This window comes from Cervus canadensis, chromosome 15 (assembly GCF_019320065.1).
Source record: "Cervus canadensis isolate Bull #8, Minnesota chromosome 15, ASM1932006v1, whole genome shotgun sequence".
NCBI classification, from domain to species: Eukaryota; Metazoa; Chordata; class Mammalia; order Artiodactyla; family Cervidae; genus Cervus; species Cervus canadensis.
In genome coordinates, this window is record NC_057400.1 from 66,875,188 (window position 1) to 66,890,439 (window position 15,252).

The following is a 15,252-nucleotide window of genomic DNA, read 5'->3' on the forward strand; positions in this document are numbered from 1 at the left end:
GCTTCAGTGAACATAGGGGTATCTGTATCTTTTCAAATTAATGTTTTTATTGTCTTTGGAAAAATATCCACAAATGGAAATTTTTGATTATATGGTAGTAATATTTTTAGCTTTTTGAGGAACCTCCATACTGTTTTGCATAGTGACTTCATCAATTTTTTTGTGGTCTTTTTGATGATACACATTCTGACAGGTGGGAGGTGATATCTCATCATAATTTTGACTTGCAATTCCCAGGTGACAGTAACATTTAAAGGACCAGTAGAATATTATCCCCAAAAAGGTTGAGGAGTGGTCATGGGTGAAAAAGAGGAAGGAGTGGCATCAGAAAAGAGGGACAAAAGAGTGCTGTGAAGGATATTGGCTAGATTTCACCAAAATGTCTCTTTTTTTTTTTCTCCTCTGCATAACAAGAGTAAGTATCTTAAAAATAATTCCCAATTTACTTTATTTTACTGGAAACTAGTTTTTCTCCCCATACTCCCGCTGATATTTCAGTTTCAGTGAAGTAGATAGAGAAGATGTCAATTCATGGAATCAGAGAAAACCATGGCGTGTAACCAACTACTTCCCATCTTAGGAACTGTGATAAAACAGAGGAGAGAGTGAAGAGATAGCTGGTGGGTGGGCTATATGGGTCCAAGCCTCCCCTCTTTGGACAGTGGCCCAGAATGTGACAAATGTGTTGGATAAATTGAGGAGAATGCCAAAGGAATGAGGCTTTTGGAGAAGTAACTGATCTACAATGTGATTTCATGCCAACAAAAGTCCTTGGCTAGTGAAACTATAAGGGAGGCATGGTGTAATCAAGCTGGGGAAAATCCTCATTTTATAAGGATCATAGATAACCAGTTTAGAGCCAGCAGATCTGTCATGGGGCCTGGCATGCTGTGGCAAAGTGAGAGATCAGAGGGCCAGAGAACACTGGAGGATGAGGCAAAGACTCAGAGAGCCACTCAGCATCAGCAGGAATCCAAGGGAGGACAAGTCAGCACAGAAGGAGACGCCAGGGCTGAGCAGACCAAGAAAAAAAAGGCCTCAGCTTAGTCACCAATCCCAACAGAAAGACTGTGGGCCAGTCAGATGACCCATATTTTAAGGGAAAATCCCAGTATGCACCTAATTAGTAACATAAAGTGAGGGGATTCTTTTTCTCTTGTCATCAAAAACTGATGTGTCTCTCTGATGTATCTCAGGGGAGGAATCTGAAAGGATTGGGCTCTTACTCAAAATGATCAAGTTACGTCTAAAGAGACTCTCCAAACTATGTATTCTAAATATTTAACTAAATTGATCTATATTTAATTCCCCCCAACCCCTGCCTTGCAACTGCTTAGCAGATGAGAGTGATAGCAAATCAGTTTTAGAAAGTAAGGGAATTGTATAGTTTTTCTGCACAGACAGTACGAAGTGAGTAATTTTTCAATCAAATAATTGTGCATCATTTATTTTGGTTTCTCATCCTTCAATAGGTTTGGTTTTTTTTTTTTTGCAAAGTTGATCCTTTATTTAAAGAAGAGGTAAGTAGAGTGAATAGATGAGGTCAGAACTCTCCATTGTCCCAGAAACTGTCTGTCCTCAAGCACATATATATTTTTTGGATTACTAGACATCTGAAAATCTTTGATTAATGACTGATGCCTTTTGTCAGAAGACTCTTAGCAAAAGAGATGCAACTGATAGCTATTAGCAATTGAGTATATATTGATTATTTGGTATGTGACAATTACTTCTAGATAAAACTTGGAAAACATAGCATGCAGGAAAGGAGGAAGGAGACTGATATATGGGTATTCCTAGAGAAAATGAATACAGATAGAGTATTGGATTAAGCATGTCCAGTTAAAATGTCAGGACCTTGGGCTATTCAGACAGGGAGAAACTCCAAAGCATGAGAGAAGATATTTAAATTAAAGGAAAGAGATATTGAGGGGTAGTACTATTAATGTTTATTTTTACTTAAAGTGCACAAAGATTTTTAATCATATATAATATTCCATTTGATCTTTACACCCACCTCAGGACATTGTGTTATTTCTATTTCATCAGTGAAGAGCCCAAGTTTCCAAGTGGTGATTTCACCTATCCAAGGTCACATTACATTGTGACAGAATCAGACCTGGAATCCCCGTCTCCTGCCTCCATTTCTCTTCAGATTGCAATCACAGGAACAACTTTGCAAATGTCACAATTTTGCACATGTCAAGCTACATAGTTTTGAAAAGTCCAGAATATGAATAAAGCCTAAAAAAACCAATGGTCCACCACCTTCTAGGACTATAAGCACTTTAGCTCATGCAATCCAATCTAAACTCTTCAGCTCTGTTTTTCATTAATATTTAGATTTGCTAACATGTGCCTAAAATCTAGGATTAGTGTTTTTGCAATGTTTTTAGTAAAAAATGATTTAACTTTGTCTAATGCCAGAAAAAAGATGACATGACATATGAGAGTTGCTTGCATTCCAGATTTGTCAGAAGAAGGACAATTGAAATATAATTAAGACTATAAAGAAAGCTGAGCGCCAAAGAATTGATGCTTTTGAACTGTGGTGTTGGAAAAGACTCTTGAGAGTCCCTTGGACTGCAAGAAGATCTAACCAGTCCATCCTAAAGGAAATCAGTCCTGAATATTCATTGGAAGGACTGATGCTGAAGCTGAGACTCCAATACTTTGGCCACCTGATGCGAAGAAATGACTCATTGGTAAAGACCCTGATGCTGGGAACGGTTGAAGGCGGGAGGAGAAGGGGACGAAAGAGGATGAGATGATTGGATGGCATCACCGACTCAATGGACATGAGTTTGAGTAAATTCCGGGAGTTGGTGTTGAACAAGGAGGCTTGGCGTGCTGCGGTTCATGGGGTCTCAAAGAGTCGCACAAGACTGAGCGACTGAACTGAGCTGAACTGAATGTGAATTGATAACAGCTCTTGGGAAATGTTGAATTGCGTTTGAATCTGTTAAGATACGTGATACGTTGTTGTACACTGGTAGTGCTCAGTCACTTATTCATTCTAACTTTTTGCCAACCCTGTTGACTGTAACCCACCAAGCTCCTTTGTCCGTGGAATTTTCCTGGCAAGAATTGTTCAGTAGAAATGCTTGAAAATGACAAAATACATTTTTACAATTGTAAAACGAAATACTTTTACCTTCATGGTTAAAGAAAAAGAGGATTTTTACAACTGTTAAATGGACATTTAATAATAGATGTATTTTGAGAAAATCCCAGGTAATTTATTAAGCATGGAGAAGATTCATTCAAAAGAAGCAAACACATAATTAAGAAAAAAGGTTAAAAATGAAAGCTATTCTCACATGACTGATTAGTATATTCATCACCATTTTTGAATCTATCTTGAGAAGAAAGATGTTGAGTTCACATCTTTCATTTACCTAAGTGTTTTTATAGTATATTTTTTCATCTTCAAAATTTTAATTTTTCTGTAAGTTCTGTTCTAGATGTGTCTCTTCTAAATAGTTTATAATTAGATTGTTGTTCATTTAGTCAGACAATCTTTGTCTTTTCACTAGTACACTTTTGGTACACTTATACTAAAATACAATATTGTTGCTGTAAAAGGTTAAAAATCAGCTAATTATCACAATTTTGATGGAAAGAGGTCCCCCTTTGCTACACTTAAATTTTCTCTTTGTCTTTGATTTAATTGATTTATTCATTCATTTATTCATTTGAGGTTGATTAACCTCCTTGAAATTGTGATAGATGTCTATGGCATGTTTTATTATATCCTCACAATGCCTCCTTTCCTATTTAAGAATACTTTTGTTTACAATGAGCAGAATAAATATCCTCATCTCACTAACAGGCTTGTCCATATACTAAACTTTGATCAAGAAAATGTAGAAGGAAGTGAGAGTGTGTCAGTACCTAGCCAAAGCTCTATGAAATATGAAGTGTTTCTGTTTACTGCTGTTGTGCTATTGACAACTACCATCAGAAAAGAATATCCAAATTAGTTGCTGGTCCCAAAATGAGAGTCAAAGAGAGCAGTGTTGAATTTGATCCTCAAACAATTTGAAGAACTGTGAAAAAAAGTATATGTGTTTTACTGTAGGCTATTGACATGCAAAAGTTATCTGTTACATACTATTATTGATGCCAGTTTCTGAGTAGTGCAATATCTATTATTGATTTTGGAAAATTCTAAGCCATTATCTCTTTTTCTTCTCTCTCTCTCTGTCTTCCAATTTTGCACATATTAAACCTTTCCACACCTTATTCTTTTAGTCACAAATGAATATTTCCATCTCTTGATAACTCTGTATTTCACAGAATTTCTTCTAATCTATATTCCAGATCATAAATGTCTTTTACAAATGTGTTGAATCTGATTTTAAAAATATCTAAGGAGGTTTTCCTATAATTTCAATTATTTTTCAAGTATGATATGCCATTTTAATAGAATTCTATTTTCAATCTTGTCTTTTACTATTTTTTACTCAATTATAGTTAGGATAATGATTTCTTAGTCTGCATCTAACTTCATAATCTGAAGTCCTTATAGTCAGTTTCCTTTTTCTTATTTCTTCTAGTTCACAGTCATTTTCTTTATAACTGATTATCTTTTATCACTGCTACATTTTTAAAAATTTGAACCTATGGAAAAGATTCCTTTTTTCAGACAAGATTGATGTTCTCTTCCGGCAGATGACTAGGAGCACTACCTGTCCATGTCCACTTTAAGCAATGTAAAAGTTTCCAATTTCTTGGGTCACCTGTGTGTCTGCATCCTCAGTCAGATCCGACCCTTTATGACTCCATGGACTGTAGCCCACCAGGCTCCTCTGTCCATGGAATTTTCCAGGCAAGAACACTGGAGGGGATAGATTGTAACTCTATGCAAAGATTAGTTCTCTTCCTAACTAAAGATTAGTTCTCTTTACCAAGAGCTTGTAGCCCTTAGTCCAAACTGACCTGACGATCTCCCAATAGACTCTCCACCTTACATATGCTCTCAGTTTTGAAACCTGTCCTCTTCATTATAGTCAGTTTTAAATTTATACGTCAACAAATGCCAATAGGCAAAATTAGCTTCTATACTTGCTTTCCTACTTGATTTATAGCATTTCGTTTATTTTGTCATTGGTAATTGTTTACAATTTTGTAATTTTCTGAAGTGTTTTAAAGAGGAATTTAAAAAAAAAAAAAAAGAGGAATTTTTTTTTAATCTTTTATCTAAGTTTTAAATTCCTGTTAGCAGGATAAGTGCTCTGAATAAACTAGTCCATCATTATCAGAAACAGGAAGTGTCTCACAGTCTTTCTAGGCCTTTTCTTTATACAACTTTTTCTGTTTAATTTCTTTTCTTCAATCTGCTCTTTCCACTATCTTACATGTTTGCACTGGAATCAATCCTGACTCAAATTACATTTGCAAAATCTAAATCAGCAGAAAGTCAGTGTTGCTGTTAGTTTGACTCCATCTTTTGCTTTTATGGAGAACAAATCCTCAAACAAACCCTAGCCTTGGGCCCTGATTTCCTAGTCTTTTTTTTTTTAAAGCTGTTCTGTGCAAAAGACCTTATCTAGAAAGTCTGGAAAATTTTCTAGCATGGAACACACTCCTTTTTCATTGCTGAAATCCTTTCTGTGCTCTTCAGACCTCATGGCTAATGTTATGTTTGTTTAGAAAACACCATCTTGATTCAGATGTCTGACCTTTATCTCTTCATGTTATTTTTGATGTAAATCATTGTTACAGTGTTTCATTGGCTTCATGGAAACCTCAGTGCCACTTTCTGAACCTCCTCAATGTCAATTGTTAATAGCTACCTCCTTTTAGCCTACTTTTTGAATGCCAAGTTTTCCTAGCCGACTCATTTTACCCCATCTCCTACAGCCATAAACACAGTCTACCTGCAGAAGTCACCCCTCTCATGGACTAAATGTGGTCTCATATTCTGGTCCCTCTTTGATGATGCTATCTATCAGCTTCACAAACTATTTCATAAACTTCCATGTCACAAGACATGACCTTCACCATTTGTCAGTGAAGGGTAAAGAAAAAAAGATAAAAATTAATTAGTTGCTTTAATTATTTGAATGCATATTTTCTCAAAGGTGTGATATTTAAGGATAAATATACCAATTTAGTCAGTGGTATTTTAAAAAACAAAAATTCCTACTAACAAGAATACCCTTACTCTCAGCTTTTGAAAGTTGATTGCATTGTCAGATTCTCTCTTGATGAGATGTGTTAAATGTACTTCTCTCAATATTTTGGCTTACTTTTGTAACCTTATTCATGGAGGAAACGTATCAGATGTAAAATCTGAATTACAGCTGTGTTGTTTCAAAATGAATAACGTCTACTGGGTGAGACACTGAGTCAAGAGTTTCATTTGCAGCATAAGGAAAATATTTGTGAGTGTTGCTGGAAAAGCTGACAGCCTACCATATGCAGCCTCCCTTGTAGATAGAGAAGCATGGCAATGTGAGCAAATTGCTATTTTGGCTAGAAAACTTTTGTATCCACATCAGTTGTATCCAGAAGAATCTGTGTTTGATTACCAGTAACCCTCATCTGCTTTTCCTTGCTTTATATAATAAAGTTATAAACTTTTAAAACATTAAAATAAACTTCTGGTCTTAAATTCGGTGGGAAAAGATTTCCTGGAAAAAGGCAGGGAGAGGATTCTTATTGCTCAACACAGGATGTTATCTAAAAGAGATAATAGGCTTAAAATTGAGTTCACTAGTCATTACCTCCACAAGCATAAGTGATTGCTTTGTTGACCTAGATAAAATGTAAATTATGTGAAGTCATAGATTCTGACTATTGATTTATTATTCAGATAACAGATCTAAATTTCTTTGTTGAAAATATGAGTTCTTCATTTAGAGAAGTTCTCTACATTGATCAGTTTCACTGAACAGTTAATATGTAAGGTTAGAGAAACTAGCAATGATCTTTCAGGAAGAATGGATTTAAAAATACTAGTCTATGTGTATTTTTAACTCATTTTTTTAAAAATTTGAGCTAAATTAAATCTACTGACAAAATGTTGATGGGTTTTGAGTAGAAAGCTCAATTTATTATGTCTAGGGGTATTCATTGGCTTTCATTTCTGAACTAAATTTATGCCAATATGCAAGCATATATGAAAATATAACTTGGTTATTTATCCATCTTGATGCAATTGAAAGAAAAATGTGGTAGCAGTCAGAGGAATGCATTTCTAGCACCACAACTAACTAGCTATGCAACTCCAAGGAAAGAGCAAAATCTCTTTTTTTCATGTTAAAATTCTTCAAAAGCACTAAAAATATAATAGCTTAGTCACTAAATCATGTCTGACTCTTTTGCGACCCCATGGATTGTAGCCCACCAGGTTCTTCTGTCTGTGGGATTTCCCGGGCAAGAATATTGGAGTGGGTAGCCAGTTCCTTCTGGGGATCTTCCTGACCCAGGGATTGAATCAGAGTCTCCTGCATTGGCAGGTGGATTCTTTACCACTGAGCCACCAGTTAAGCCCAGCCCAGTGAACAGATCATTGAAAAGGCAGACCAAACTTTCCCATATCCCAAAGCTAATCATAAAATATACATTAAGCCACAGACTTACATGGCATGATCTTGCCTAAAGTAGTTCATCTCCTTCCAGAGACAACATTGATAGACAATCAGAAGTCTAGGATAGATGACCTGAAAAGTCATTTTCTGTCTTTTTTTCTTCAGCAATTCAAGGCTACACTGGAGGTCCTGCCTGGATGAGCAATAAGACAACTTCACCATTAGAAAAGCTAGGAGAGATGTGCAGTGCATACAGAGTTAATTGAAGGAAAATGAGCTAATGAACTCTAGGGAGACAACCATATTGCAGTATAAAACATTTTCTTGGCTTATAAACTAAGAATTGATTTAATAATGCAATAAATGAAGTAATATGAAAACAGAGAGCCAATATCAGTCAAAACCTGTTAGCAAGTTGAACTTGACCTCATTTTTTAAAAAGCCACTTGTATGGGCAAATAAGCACCATCATTAACAAAGTAAATACAATACAAAGATGTTTAAATGTAACAGGTAAATTTCAGGAATAAATTGAAATCATTATTAAACATGATTGGGCTTTTAGGCAACTTGAAAAAAGTAAAAAATCATACTTAGTCTGTTTATACAAAAAGCCTTCCCAGGCAATTTGACCATTATAATCAGCTAGATCCATGATCATATTGTCATTTATTGATGAAGCCTAATGATCATGTTCAAAATCAGTTCTGCCATTTAGAAGTGATCTGAAGAAGTATTTAAGTAAAAGCATTTGGCATAACATAAGAGACCTGAAAGAAGAAAAAGGGAAAAACATAGAGAAGGGAAAAGTAATATTTTCTCTGATGATTCAACTAAGACAGGTTAAATCCTCATGGGATTACCAACAAAAAGTCTTGCTGGGAAAGCTGCTTTTTGAATTTGTCAGACATATGTGATTTGTATTAAAACAATGATGAAATTAGGTAGTACTGCCAGTAAACTTGCCCACTGCTCCTCCCAACCCCCTACTTCTCTTAGGAAAAATGAAATAATCTTCTAAAGTTGAAAAATAACTCTTAATTGTACTGTACCAGTATGGCAAATTGATGAGGAACTTAGAAATACATGTAAATACATTCTTCCCCTTTTCCTTCTCCTAGGGAAATAAGAAAAGAGTTTTATGATAAAGTATGTCAACAGATTATTTGCTTTCCAACATTATAAATTCAAAAGACTAAATTTAAATAGAGTTCCTTGCCAATATATATCATTTTTGTTAGCCATTATTATCACAAAACATTCTTGAATAATTTTAAGTCATTAACCTTACTGCTTAAACAAGAATATGGTACAAAAATAATTTCTGAGATATTTGAGAATTTATGAAATTACTTATTAAATGTGGACTAATGCTGACATGGCTGACTTTCTTCTACTTTGGTTTACTTCAGAATTACTAAGTACTTGAATAAAGCAATATCTCGTGTAATTATAAGAGAATAGGGCTTCCCTGATAGCTCAGTTGGTAAAGAATCCACCTGCAATGCAGGAGATCCTGGTTAGATTCCTGGGTCTGGAAGATCCACTGGAGAAGGGATAGGCTACCCACTCCAGTATTTTTGGACTTCCCTTGTGGCTCTATTAGTTAAGAATCCACCTGAGAGAGACCTGGGTTCAATTCCTGGGTTGGGGAAATCTTCTAGAGAAGGGAAAGGCTACCCTCTCCTGTATTCTGGGCTAGAGAATTCCATGGACTCTTTAGTCCATGGGGTTACAAATTGTCGGACACGACTAAGCAACTTTCACTTTCACTATTGATACTGGTAACTGAGACAGACTTGAAATCATTATTTCATACATTCATACATGAAACTGGCAAACTGGCAAATAATGTTTTGAGTATAAAGATAATTATTTTCAAGAATAAAATGTATTTTTTACAAGGCAACAAGTCATTTTGACTATAAATATTTAAAAAAGGAAATAAAAACTGCTGTACTAGTAGATATCATCTATACTTCTACCAAATCATATGTATTCTCTAGAGTTTGTTGCCACAAGAAAAATATTAGAGAACCAGTGGATAATACTAAAAGATTATTGTATATAGCATATTGTACATGATGGCTTGTTCCCTTTCATTAAGAAAGCCTAGCTAAAAATATTTTTATCTCCTTCATAAGCTTTAAGTTATTTTTTCAAAAAGGAAAAAATAAAGAAGAGGGATGGAAGGAAAGAAACTCAAATTTGTGTTATTTTTCAACAGAAGTTATCATTCGCCTACACACTCAATGTGTTTCCACCTTTAAATGATCTTATTTCTGAAAAGTATGTACATAATACAAAAGTTCAATATAAAACAAATTTTCCTAATCCAGGGACTTCAAAATGTTATTGAGCTAATGAGTTAAGTAAATCATTGTCATGTCTCATAACTGCAGGCTAGCCCCCAAGTAACAATAGGGCAACCCATTTCAATTCAGTTCAGTCACTCAGTCGTGTCTGACTCTTTGCGACCCCATGAACTGCAGCACACCAGGCCTCCCTGTCCATCACCAACTCCTAGAGTTTACCCAAACTCATGTCCACTGAGTCAGAGATGCCATCCAACCATCTCATTCTCTGTCGTTCCCTTCTCCTCCCACCTTCATTCTTTACAAGCATCAGGGTCTTTTCCAATGAGTCAGCTCTTCACAACAGGTGGCCAAAGTATTGGAGTTTCAGCTTCAACATCAGTCCTTCCAAGAACACCCAGGACTGATCTCCTTTAGGATGGACTGGTTGGATCTCCTTGCAGTCCAAGGAACTCTCAAGAGTCTTCTCCAACACCACAGTTCAAAAGCATCAATTCTTTGGTGTTCAGCTTTCTTTATAGTCCAACTCTCACATCCATACATGACTACTAGGCAACCCATTAAGTGATGTATTTTCCTTCTCATGGATGGAGAATCAAATGAATAATGTTACTGATCCAAAAAATAATCATTTTGTAGTTTTTTTGTATGTGGGTATCTACTGAATATGTCATTCTGCCTGATACCACATCTTGATGTGCTCTTGTTCTTTTTTTTCTGATACTGAGCATCTGCTTCATTACACATTATTAAAGTTAAGACATGCAGTAAATTACAGAGTGAGTACCAAGTTCATATTCCTTCTGCCTTCACTAAGCCAGTGGCTAATTTGATAGTTTTGTTCAAGATTTTGAATCGAGGGTCTTAGAGAAAACAACCAGTGAGTCCCATTAATAGTGAAACATTAGAAGAAAGGTCCTTGAAATACTCAAACACCGCTGTTCTTGTCCCCAGACCCCTCATGATCCCTAGATGGAATTGCTACCATCACCAGATTTCCCCAACTTTCTTCCTGGTTATTCAAATTGCTCAAATTCTATAAAATGCCTAAGTACATTTCTAATAAAATTCATTTTATGTTTAAACTGGATAAAGTTTCTGTTACTTGTACATTTGAAGGAAATGATAGCATGCAGTTTGTGTGCAAGTGAAATCACTAATCCATATAGACTATGTTGTTTAATCACTAAGTCATGTCCAACTCTTTTGTAACCCTATGGACTACAGCCTGCCAGGGTCCCCTGTCCATGGGATATCCCAGTTAAGAATACTAAAGTGGATTGCCATTTCCTCCTCAGGAAATCTTCCCAACCCAGGGATCGAACCTGCATCTCCTGCATTGCACTGGATTCCACACCACTGAGCCACCATTTAGTAATACAATATAGTACATGTATTACTAAAAACTACTTCTCTTGACTTGAAAAAGAAGACTTATGTAAACATAAAGAAAATGGGAAAGTATATTTTTTTTAAACTGAGAAGAGACTTTCAAAAATACTTGATATGTTTTCCCTTATAGTCTTTTCCTTTATAGTCTTGACTTGGCTATGTATTTAGAACCAAGATCATTTTCATCCATTGCATACGTTTTGCTGAAATAGCAAAAACCACTACATTTTCTGTAAGGCTTTTTGAATTGTATTTTATATAAAAGTATACTTCCTTCTCACTAGTGCTTATTGAATCATGAAGTTAAATATTTACATTTTATTTTGACTAATACTTGATATAGGCATATGTTTTCAAGTCTTGTGATATGATGAGATCTTACAAAGCTCTAGAAAATGAAATGACACAGAAATATACAGAAGAGAAAAGAAGATAGATTGCATTACAGAGCCATCCTCTGCAGGCACTTTACTTCCCACAGTCTCTAACAGCCAGGCAGGGTAAATGGTTTTAAAATAGGATCATGCTTAAATAAATACATTCTCAGCCACCCAAACTGTCGTCTGAGTTCTGAAGGTTCAGAAACATTGGTGAATGTTTTGCATTTCTGGTTTCTGACCTGGATTGAACTGGACACATTGAAATAATGTGAGAAAGGCTGTTTTTTGGCTTGGACTAGAAATAAATCTGCCAGCATTCCCGTGAGCCTGCCTTTCTTCTGTCCAGCTTTGACTGTTTGAAAAGTCAAGTTACGTTAGACCCAGCCCTTAACATGAACTAGAGCTAGACTATGAAACTTTTTAAAGCATGATGGAAATGCCCAATCCAAATTTGTGAGGGCAGAGCTTTTAGGAGGGCTGATACTGCCAAAAGTCAAAAACATTTGGTAAGTGAGAGAAATGGATCATCAAAACATGCCTCAGTGGATATGTTGTCCCCAAGCAGGAGAGTTGACCCGAGGGTAACCTCTCACCTAATATGTGACCAAAACTACTGCAGATGGAATATCCTAGCCATGGTTTTTGAGATATTTTACTAATAGTCTATCACCCACATCTAGTGAGAAGAAAGCATGCCAATGGTCAAATATCCATTTAAGCTTTAGCAGCATGCCAACCCATATTTTACTAATAGGATATTTGAGATTTCTGTAATTTATAACTATCTTTAAACTTTGTTCATTGTCAAATTGATCTCCTCCTACCAAACTTTATTTTTCACTTTTAGAATTGTGGATTGTCCCAAAAAAAGAAACAAAGATTATGACTAATGTGGGCTGTGTGTTACTGTGAAAACATTCTGATAGTTTTTTTTCTTCTACTTTATTCTTTATTTCTTATTCTCTATTCCTCATCCTACTCATTCAAACATAACTTTGTTCTTTTAGAATCATGAAGTAGAGTTGAAAATCTCTGTCCTTCAAAGGTCAAAACATCTTCGAATATCCTTCTGAGGAAAGGAGTGGCATGTTAATCACCTGTCACAGAAGCTTTAGACTTTGCCTAGTTTATGTCCACAGGACAGTTACGATTGGAGCCCATTTTTGCCTTTTCAGTCACCAGTGAAGAAGGGGAACAGCTGGTTCCTCTCTTTTGTATATTCATCTTTTATATACTTAGAGACCAGGCACATCTCTCAGTGATTAACCAAGACTAAACAATAAGGATCCTTTGGACGTTACTCATCACTTTTATTCCCAGCTCATTAATAATCAAGTGGATGACCAACCTCTGAAACTTTCCTAATTTTTTCCCCTCTTAAGTTGTAGGATTAGAAGCAACAGTAGTCTTGAAAGGACAAATGTTTAAGGAATTTATTCGGGGTTCTTAAAGATTTTTGCATATTATCTTACTTCTATAGCAAGTATGACACATGGTTGACATATGTGCTCAAACTGAGTTTGTTATTTTAACCATCTCCGCCAATGTTTTGTGAGCATGCTAATGGCATATATTTTCTTCCCATGTCTGCTATTTTCATTCCAGCTCCAATCAAGAAGCTAAAGATTTACATTTGAATTTGTCTAATACCAACCCAATGTCTACAATGTTCTGATATCTACATGCCTGTCTATATATGAGGGGCATTAAAACAGTATCACCACCCATGGCAAAAATTGCCAAAGCATCTGAATTCACCTTAATCATTAAATAAAAGAATGAAAAATTTTAAACAGAAAAGCACATTTCAGAATCAAATAGGCAAGAATGAATTGCCCTGTGACTATTGATCCAAATCAAATTGGAATTAGACTTCCCAGTGGGCTCTGCTATAAAATTATCTCTAACAAACACAAAGAACTAGAACCAGTACTCTTCACAGTTGGTGCTCCAAATTGACATTTGTTATTAAGGACAAGTTCAAAGGCATAGCAGTCCATCTTACAATAAATACATATCCATATTTATTATTATTATTATCTCATATAACCTCTTCTTATAGCTAAAACAGGTTTTCCAAATATACCCATTAATGAGGAAATAGGTGCCTTGATTTTTTTAGTCCAAAGTATCTAGTATTTCAAAACTCTCATCAAATACTATTCTCTAAACATTTAGGTTTGTTAAGATACTATTGGATACAAATAACAGAATACCTGACTGACAGTGGCTTAAACTATAAAAGTATTTATTCTTTTTATTGTATTTATTGAATTCCTGGTAACTCAGATGGTAAAGAAGTACCTGCAGTGCAGGTTTGATCCCTGGGTTGAGAGAAGGGAATAACAACCCACTCCAGTATTCTTGCCTGGAGAATTCCATGGACAGAGGAGCCTAATGGGTTACAGCCCATGGGGTTGAAAAGAGTCTGATACACTGAATGACTAACACTAACAAAAACTCTCTCAATGTTGGTCCAGCAGCTTAGGGATTTTATCAAAAATCCTGGCTTTTTCTCCCCTTCTGTTTTGCCATATTTTCATATTGTCTTCCCGTTTGTCTTCTGATGGATAGGTGTCTGCCATAGCTCAAGACATCACAATATCCATCTGCAGAGTAGGAAGAAGAGGAAAGAAGAGGCTAATCGGACATTTGTCTCAAATTTGTTTCTTTTACTCAGAAACTAATATTTTTTCCTGAATCGCTTCCTTCTAGGAGAATTTTTCTTTAATCACTCAGTCATTTCCATCTGGAGGAAGTCTGAAAATCTGTGCTTCTATCAAATTAGAATAAAATTATGAAGATTAAACAAGTCACGATTCATTTCCAAGATATGACAGGTTTCCTTATTTTCTGGAGGTCAAGATCTTTCAAGCCACCACTCAAATAAATTGGACTTCAGTTAGCAAAAAAGTAAAGTTTGAGAGTGGTTGTTGGTAGGCAGCCAAAAATGCCTACCAGAGTACTCATCCTTTCTGAGCTTTTAATGTATTTAAACAAGCACCACTTATAACCAAACATGTCTTGGCAAAGATATATTTCAGGAAATAACATCAGACAGTTTTATCTAAAAGGATGATCTACAAAAAGGCTGGAATATGGAAATTAAAGGGATCACTGTGTTTTCAGGCCCCACATCAGTGTTTCGCCTGAGGTGAAGGTTACTAGGGTCTCTGGAGGGCTGGGCGGATGCTGAGAAAGCCCCTGACATTCCTAATGTCCCATTCCCTACAGTGATCATGTTTTCCCCATAGTCGGGTCTGGCCTCCCTTCCAGCTGTAACCCTCTCTTCTCAACAAGTTTCATACATGAGCAAGACTCATCCCAAGCCAGTCTGGGGGAGACTCAACCAGCTGGTGGAGGTATTAAGTACATAGCATACTGTCTTCAGAATTCTAGCATGACACGGATCTCCCTAAGCCTCCCTTACCTCATCTGTAAAATGGAGATAAAAATAGCTGCTTCACTGGGCTGTTCTGAGGATTATATAAGATAGTCACATATGATAAAGCCAAATCAACATTGCAGCACACTATAAAAAGGTTAGATTTGTGTATGAAATTAATGATAAAAGACCACTGCTTAGATATCCCTAGTGAAATATTTGCAGTTCAACACTAAAGAAAA

General features: G+C 35.8%; 1 pseudogene; it reads left to right on the plus strand.

The window, feature by feature from the left end:
• LOC122453677 overlaps nt 1-15,252 on the plus strand; it is a 70,509-nt pseudogene that overhangs the window by 1,833 nt on the left and 53,424 nt on the right.